Source organism: Puma concolor, chromosome B2 (genome assembly GCF_028749965.1).
Source record: "Puma concolor isolate L17-30 chromosome B2, mPumCon1.1.hap2, whole genome shotgun sequence".
Classification (NCBI taxonomy): Eukaryota; Metazoa; Chordata; class Mammalia; order Carnivora; family Felidae; genus Puma; species Puma concolor.
The window spans coordinates 33,096,593-33,105,608 of NC_141671.1; positions in this window are offsets into that span (position 1 = coordinate 33,096,593).

Below are 9,016 nucleotides of genomic sequence, written 5' to 3' on the forward strand. Positions count from 1 at the left end.
TGAAAATTTCCTTTATGAGAAACTCTCTAGGGCGTTCATTGAATACGGTTTGTAGTAGTGGAATTCTGTGATCCGGACACATGGTTAAAAAGAACATTCCCGTAGCAGCGTGAGGTGAAACCTGGATGATGCCTGGCCTCTGAAGATTCCCTCATGCCCAATGTCCCGTGGGCATTCTCATCCCCAATCTCATTTCCCCTCCTCTTCCAGATCTGTGCTGTTAGCTGTGTTTGGATAGTCTGGGAGAGTAGGGAGAAAGATGAGATGGCCAGAGAGAATCCAGCCATCTGTTTGTAGTTAATGTCAGGAGCTCTCTTATCTTTTTGAGAACTGGAAAGTCACTGGAGAAATAATTACCACGTGGACTAAAAATCTCTATTAGTTTTTGGGTAGAAAAATGCAAACAGGAATTTTCCAATTTTCCCCATCCAATCTTTGTGTCCACAGAAACATCTCAACATTTCAGTGGATCCTTGGGGGGCCTGGGGGGCAGATTTAATTCTCAGTCTCAGGGAAATCTTTTTAAAAGAATTTTTCATACCTAGGTATTATAGCCATGTTACATGACATTTGAAAATGTAGTGAAAAGTTTTGCATTTTGATTATTTTTCCCCACTCTTTTTCTTATGCATCCTCTTTTTTCCAAAACGCAATTTTGAGTGTAGTGTATATACAAGTCCCCCCAGGGGGGCAGACTTCTTCACTCACCTTAAATCATAAATGCTCTCCTTTGTGGAGGATCCAGATGCAGTGATGTGTTTCTGAAAGCAAATGTGCTGTAATACCTTTTTTTTTTTTTTTTTACTTGAATAACTAACAAGGAGGGATACTCTAGATTTGGAATCTAACTTGGCAAGAAAATATGCAGATTTGATTAATTGTAACAAAATCAGCAAGGTCTCCAACAGGAGGCTATCAATATAAGGTGAATGTACAAATGTAATTTCACATAACAAATATAGTTTCAACATGAAGTAAACAAACACAATCTGCTATAACAAATAGTCTTGACAAATGCAATTTCCTTTCATAAAAAGCCTATCATCAAAGCCTTCAATTGTAGGTTATACTTTCTGGAGTTAGAAATAGCCTATCCCAGAGGCTGCCTGATTTTATCCCACTTTTTAAAATGAAACGGAAAAGTAAATAAATAAATAATAAAATGAGGAGTGCCTGGGTGGCTTAGTTGGTTGAGTGTCAGACTCTTGATTTCGGCTCAGGTCATGATCTCACAGTTCACGAATCAAGCCCCACATCGGGCTCTGGCTGACAGTGCAGAGCCTGCTTGGGATTCTCTCTCTCTCTCTCTCTCTCTCTCTGCCCCTCCCCTCTCTCAAAAATACATAAACTTTAAAAAATAAATTAAAAACATAAAATAAAATGGTAGTTACACTTTAACTAGAAACAGAGCATGCCAAAAATAATTTTGGAAAAGCATCTTCCCCTTGGCCAAATGTTGGCCCATTGTACTTGATACATACTGTCTGTACCTATATCTGTACCTGTACCCATACTTGTACCTGTACCTGTACCTATAACCTGTACCTAAGCTGCACTGAAAGACTTCATGTCAATGAAATTCTTTTCTTGCAACACTTCCCGTAAGATATCACTGTCACTTGTAACAGTGACAAGTGATTTGAACTAAGGTTGAATTATGGTCTTTTAAAATGTATCATTTATTTTTTTATTTTTATTTTTTTAATTTTATTTTTTATTTTTTAAAATTTACGTCCAAATTAGTTAGCATCTAGTGCAACAATGATTTCAGGAGTAGATTCCTTAGTGCCCCTGACCCATTTAGCCCATCCCCCCTCCCACAACCCCTCCCGTAACCCTCAGTTTGTTCTCCATATTTATGAGTCTCTTCTGTTTTGTCCCCCTCCCTGTTTAAAATTTTTTTTCAACGTTTTTATTTATTTTTGTGACAGAGAGAGACAGAGCATGAACGGGGGAGGGACAGAGAGAGAGGGAGACACAGAATCGGAAATAGGCTCCAGGCTCCGAGCCATCAGCCCAGAGCCCGACGTGGGGCTCGAACTCACGGACCGTGAGATCGTGACCTGGCTGAAGCCGGACGCTTAACTGACTGCGCCACCCAGGCGCCCCTGCCTGTTTTTATATTATTTTGTTTCCCTTCCCTTATGTTCATCTGTTTTGTCTCTTAAAGTCCTCATATGAGTGAAGTCATATGATTTTTGTCTTTCTCTGACTAATTTCACTTAGCATAATACCCTCCAGTTCCATCCACGCAGTTGCAAATGGCAAGATTTCATTCTTTTTGATTGCTGAGTCATACTCCATTGTGTGTGTGTGTGTGTGTGTGTGTGTGTGTGTGTGTGTGTGTGTGTGTGTATACCACATTTTATTTATCCATTCATCCATCGATGGATATTTGGGCTCTTTCCATACTTTGCCTATTGTTGAAAGCGCTGCTATAAACATGGGGGTGCATGTGTCCCTTCAAAACAGCCCACCTGTATCCTGTGGATAAATGCCTAGTAGTAAAATTGCAGGGTCGTAAGGTAGTTCTATTTTTAGTTTTTTTGAGGAACCTCCATACTGTTTTCCGGAGTGGCTGCCCCAGCTTGCATTCCCACAAATGTATCATTATGCCACACTTGTTACTGTAGAGTCTCCAGAATCACTCCTCGCAGTGGCTGCATGATGTTCCACATGTTCTCAAATGCTTTTCTTCCTTAGAGTTCATCTCATTTTACAGTTGTACACTGAATGGTATGGCTGTGTTTAAGGTGAGGCTCTTCAATTGACTCTAAGTTCCCTGAGGGCAGGGCTAGGTGAGTTAGGGCTCAGGATTGAATCACCAGCAGCAGCACACATAGAAGGCACACTGTCCCTGATAAGTATACTATACGTATGTGTGTGTGTGTGTGTGTGTGTGTGTGTGTGTGTGTGTATACATACATACACATATATATATGTATATATGTGTTATTATCAATATTTGTAAATTAAATTTGCATCATAATTTTGTCATCTTCTGTTTAATAATTATCCACTAGTGGAAACTTTGGTTGTTTACAACACTTTACTTTTGTAAATTTTTGTGCACATTTTTTATTATTTCCTTAAACCAAATTCTTAAATTGGAATATTACTTTAAGAGGTGTCAGTACTGGGGCACCTGGTGGCTCGGTCGGTTAAGCGTCCCACTTCGGCTCAGGTCATGATCTCACGGTTTGTGGGTTCGAGCCCCGCGTCGGACTCTGTGCTTACAGCTCGGAGCCTGGAGCCTGCTTCGGATTCTGTGTCTCCCCCACCCCTCAAAAATAAATAAACACTAAGAAAAACAAAAAGAGGTGTTGGCACTTTCAAGTTTCCTAAACTTCTAGAGAAGAAGTACCAATAATGTATGGGAGTACCAATCTGACAGGGAGGCATATTTCGTTTTTCCCATTTTCTTTTCATCTTATTGTGTAATGCATTCGTGCGGTACAAAATGTGAAAGTACTCCCCGTGCCCTGGCGCACTTTGAACTGCCCGGTCTTCATGCCATCTTGGGCTTCACTTCCTACACAGCCTCGACAATATTAGAGGTTTTTCTCCCACTCCAAATACTTCTTTCCCTGGGGGACAAAAGGCTGATAGTGCACCTCAGACCTAATGGTAGTTATGTTCTTCTCCGGTGGGCTACTCAAATCTTGGTGCCTGACCCATGATTGTCACTTGTGGATTTGGGGCAAGTGGCCTGGAATAGGACTCCTTTTCTGCTGTGTTCCCAGAAGGTGAGCTTGTGGGGGCCCCTGGAGAGCTTCTCTGCACCCTTTCCCCTAGAGACTGTAGACAAGGATCTGGGAGTCACTGCAGTGGCGGGACACTCTGGGAAACACTGGAGGCCTCCTTCTCCAGAATAAACCACAGGCCTACTCCTTGCCATGACTTACTCTGTGGAGATGAGTGGGTCTCCACCTCACAGGACCGGTATCTATCTATGCCTTGGTTGTGTTACCAAATAAAACCCTGGGATAAAGGGAGAATAACTTTAGGGGAAATCAATCACCTCTGGCTGGGTCCTCTCAGACCCACAAAGCTCGACCCATCCTTTGGGACCTCAGCTCCTGGCCTGTAACCACATCTCCACTCCTTCGAGATGGAAGCTACTTTTTCTGCGTGCTTGCTTTATCTCGCTGCTCACAGAGCTGAGATGAGAGTTTCCCCTGGAAATCTTTCTCCAACTCCTCACTTCTGAGAAAGGTGATCCAACAGCACTTGTCTTCCTTCTACCATATGCTAATATTTTGTTGTCTGTCTCCCCTTTACTCCCCAACTTGTAGCTCTGATAGGAAAGAGACTGTGTGTGTCTCCTTCGTCAAAGCCTAGCAGAGTATACATGGCATGAGTGGGCACTTCAAAAATGTTGAATGAATTGTACTTGAAAGCCGAATGGCCTATTAAAGCTTTTCATAATAGTTCTGAGAAATAAAATTCACCTTTTAAAATGTACAAATCAGGGGCGCCTAGGTGGCTCAGCCAATTAAGCGTCCGACTTAGGCTCAGTTCATGATCTCACAGTTTGTGAGTTCCAGCCCCGCGTCGGGCTCTGTGCTGACAGCTCGGAGCCTGGAACCTGCTTCAGATTCTGTGTCTCCCTCTCTCTCTGCCCCTCCTCCACTTGCACTATGTTTGTCTGTCTGTCTCTCTCTAAAAAAATGAATAAACATTAACAAAATTAAAACGTACAAACCAGTGGTTTTTATTATAGTCACAGAACTGCTGGATTGTCACCCTACTCTGAGACCAAGGGGGCTGAGGATCAAAGCAGTGACAACAAATTTTGTGGGAGAGGGTAACAGAGGCAGAATACCTGCAAGGGTGAGGGGCTAAGTAACACACCTTCCAGGAAGGCGAACACAAGAATTTGCTGGCGTAGGATGGGGGGTGTGTGAAGGGTTGACATCTTTCAGACATAATCAAGGTTAACTTTACAGCCCACCTTGCCATCTGTGGAGAGATCTGCAAAGGGCGAGACAAGCCAGAAAGGGAAGCAGGGGGAGAAAGGGATGAGGGATTCAGGAATGTGATTTGCAAGGTAAGAAAAACTCCTCAGCTTGCAGGAGGAAATCTCTGGGGAGGAGTAAAGGCCCACCAAGGGCTGTCCCACTCAGTCTGCTCCTGAGATGGGCAGATGGGTGAGACCGTACCAGGACTGGGCATAGAAGACTCTTATCATCCCCCTTGGCCCCACACTGAGGTCATGGAGAGAACGGACATCTTTACAATATCAGGTCATTCTTCTAAGTGCACAGTATCTCTCTCCATTAATTTCGATTTTCTTTAATATCTTTCAGTAAAGCCTTATCATTTTATCTGCAAAGGGCCTGTACACCTATTGTTAAATTTATTCTCAAGTACTTTATATTTTTGTTGCTATTGCAAATCGTATATTTTTATTAAAATTTTTATTGCAACCTATACACTGAATCTATAAACTGTAGAAAGTTTATGAAAAAAATTGAAGACACAAAAAAATGGAAAAAGATTCCATGATCCTGGATAGAACAAATATTGTTAAAATGTCAATACTCCCCAAAGCAATCCACATATTCAATGCAATCCCTATTAAAATAACACCAGCATTCTTCACAGAGCTAGAACAAACAATACTAAAATTTGTATGGAATCAGGAAAGACCCTGAATAGCCAAAGCAATCTTGAAAAAGAAGACCAAAGCAGGAGGCATCACAATCCCGGACTTTAAGCTGTATTACAAACCTGTAATCATCAAGGCAGTATGGTACTGGCACAAGAACAGACACTCAGATCAATGGAACAGAATAGAGAACCCAGAAAATGGACCCACAAATATATGGCCAACTCATCTTTGACAAAGCAGGAAAGAATATCCAATGGAATAAAGACAGTCTCTTCAGCAAGTGGTGCTGGGAAAACTAGACAGCAACATGCAGAAAAATGAACCTGGACCACTTTCTTTTTTTAATTTTTTTAAATGTTTATTTATTTTTGAGAGAAAGAGACAGAACGTGAGGGGGAGAGGGACAGAGAGAGAGGTAGACACAGAATTGGAAGCAGGCTCCAGGCTCTGAGCTGTCAGAACAGCACCCGATGTGGGGCTCGAACTCACAGACAGTGAGATCATGACCTGAGCTGAAGTCGGACACTCAACTGACTGAGCCACCCAGGCGCCCCAATGTTTATTTATTTTTGACAGACAGAGATAAACAGAGCATGAGTCGAGGAGGGGCAGAGAAAGAGGGAGACACAGAATCTGAAGTAGGTTCCAGGCTCTGAGCTGTCCGCACAGAGCTTGATGGGGGCTTGAACTCACAGACAGCGAGATCATGACCTGAGCTGAAGTCAGACACTCAACAGACTGAGCCACCCAGGCGCCCCGAACCTGGACCACTTTCTTACACCATACACAAAAATAAAGTCAAAATGGACGAAAGACCTAAATGTAAGATAGGAAGGCATCAAAATCCTTGAGGAGAAAGCAGGCAAAAACCTCTTTGACTTGGGCCACAGCAACTTCTTACTCAACATGTCTCCAGAGGCAAGGGAAACAATAGCAAAAATGAACTATTGGGACCTCATCAACATAAAAAGCTTCTGCACAGTGAAGGAAACAATCAGCAAAACTAAAAGGCAACCGATGGAATGGGAGAAGATATTTGCAAAGAAATATCAGATAAAGGGTTAGTATCCCAAATCTATAAAGAACTTATCAACACCCAAAAAACAAATAATTCTGTGAAGAAATGGGCAAAAGACATGAATAGACACTTCTCCAAAGAAGACATCCAGATGGCCAACTGACACATGAAAAAATGCTCAACATCGCTCATCATCAAGGAAATACAAATCAAAACTACAATGAGATACCACCTCACACCTGTCAGAATGGCGAACATTAACAACTCAGGCAACAACAGATGTTGGCAAGGATGCAGAGAAAGAGGATCTCTTTTGCATTGTTGGTGGGAATGCAAACTGGTGCAGCTACTCTGGAAAACAGTATGGAGGTTCCTCAAAAAACTAAAAATAGAACTACCCTGTGACCCAGCAATTGCACTACTAGGCATTTATCCAAGGGATATAGGTATGCTGTTTCGAAGGGGCACACGCTTCCCAATGTTTATAGCAGCACTATCAACAATAGCCCATCGCAGTCGGTTAAGCGTCCGACTTCAGCCAGGTCACGATCTCGCGGTCCGTGAGTTCGAGCCCCGCGTCGGGCTCTGGGCTGATGGCTCGGAGCCTGGAGCCTGTTTCCGATTCTGTGTCTCCCTCTCTCTCTGCCCCTCCCCCGTTCATGCTCTGTCTCTCTCTGTCCCAAAAATAAATAAAAAACGTTGAAAAAAAAATTAAAAAAAAAACAATAGCCCATGTATGGAGAGAGCCCAAATGTCCATCGAGGGATGAATGGGTAAAGAAGGTGTGGTATATCTATACAATGGAGTATTACTTGACAATCAAAAAGAATGAAATCTTGCCATTTGCAGCTACATGGATGGAACTAGAGGGTATTATGCTAAGTGAAAGTAGTCAGTCAGAGAAAGACAAATACATGATTTCACTCATATGAAGATTTTTTTTATTAAAAAAAATTTTTTTTAACGTTTATTTATTTTTGAGACAGAGAGAGACAGAGCATGAATGGGGGAGGGACAGAGAGCGAGGGAGACACAGAATAGGAAGCAGGCTCCAGGCTCTGAGCCATCAGCCCAGAGCCTGACGCGGGGCTCGAACTCACAGACTGCGAGATCGTGACCTGAGCTGAAGTCGGACGCTTAACCGACTGAGCCACCCAGGCACCCCACTCATATGAGGATTTTAAGACACAGATGAACACATGGGAAGGGAAGCAAAAATAATGTAAAAACAGGGAGGGGGACAAAATATAAGAGACTCTTAAATATGGAGAACAAACAGAGGGTTTCTGGAGGGGTTGTGGGAGGGGGGATGGGCTAAATGGGCAAAGGACATTAAGGAATCTACTCCTGAAATCATTGTTGCACTATATGCTAACTAACTTGCATGTAAATTAAAAAACAACAACAACAACAATTACCCATAAAAACTTTTGAGACAAAAAAATAAAATTTTTATTGCAACCAAACATAAAGTGAATAGGGGCGCCTGGGTGGCTTGGTCGGTTAAGCGTCCGACTTTGGCTCAGGTCTCACGGTCCGTGAGTTCGAGCCCCGTGGCGGGCTCTGTGCTGACAGCTCAGAGCCTGGAGCCTGCTTTGGATTCTGTGTCTCCCTCTCTCTCTGCCCTTCCCCTGTTCATGCTCTGTCTCTCTCTGTCTCAAAAATAAATAAACGTTAAAAAAAGTTTTTTTAAAAAACAAACATAAAGTGAATAAATAAAGTGTACAGCTTGACTTACATATGTATATGTTCATGTAACCAAATGGCATATTTTTATTGAAAAAATATTTTTCTGTGCAATATCTAAGTAATTTCTGAAAGTCACTAGAGAAATGGGCATTGTGAGCAAAATGTTGTTTTGAATGTAATTTTTTTTAAGTTTATTCATTTATTTTGGAGGGGGTGCAGAGAGAGAGGGAGAGAGAGAATCCTAGGCGGAGATTTGACGTGGGGGCTCAATCTCAGGAACAGTGAGATCATGACTTGAGCTGAAAAAGGAGGTTGATGCTTAACTAACCGAGCCACCCTGGTGTTTCTCACCTTAACAGAAATGCTTTCAACATTGCATCATTACTGTGATGTGTGCTGTAGGGTTTTTGAAGATATCCTTCATCAGGTTATGGGGTGTTCTTTTGTATCAATAGATGCTGAATGTTTTGAGTAGTTTTTATGCATCAATTGACACGAATAAACTGCTTCCCCTTTAATGTATGCGTCCATATTTCTCCTAGTCTAACATTAATTTTTGAGAAATGCCTTTTGCTGTATGTTTCTTCTCAATTCTCCCTCTTTACCTATCCATTACATGTTGGTGTCCTTGGGGCCCCTGGGTGGCTCAGTCAGTTGAGTGGCTGACTTTGGCTCAGGTCATGATCCTCTGTCCC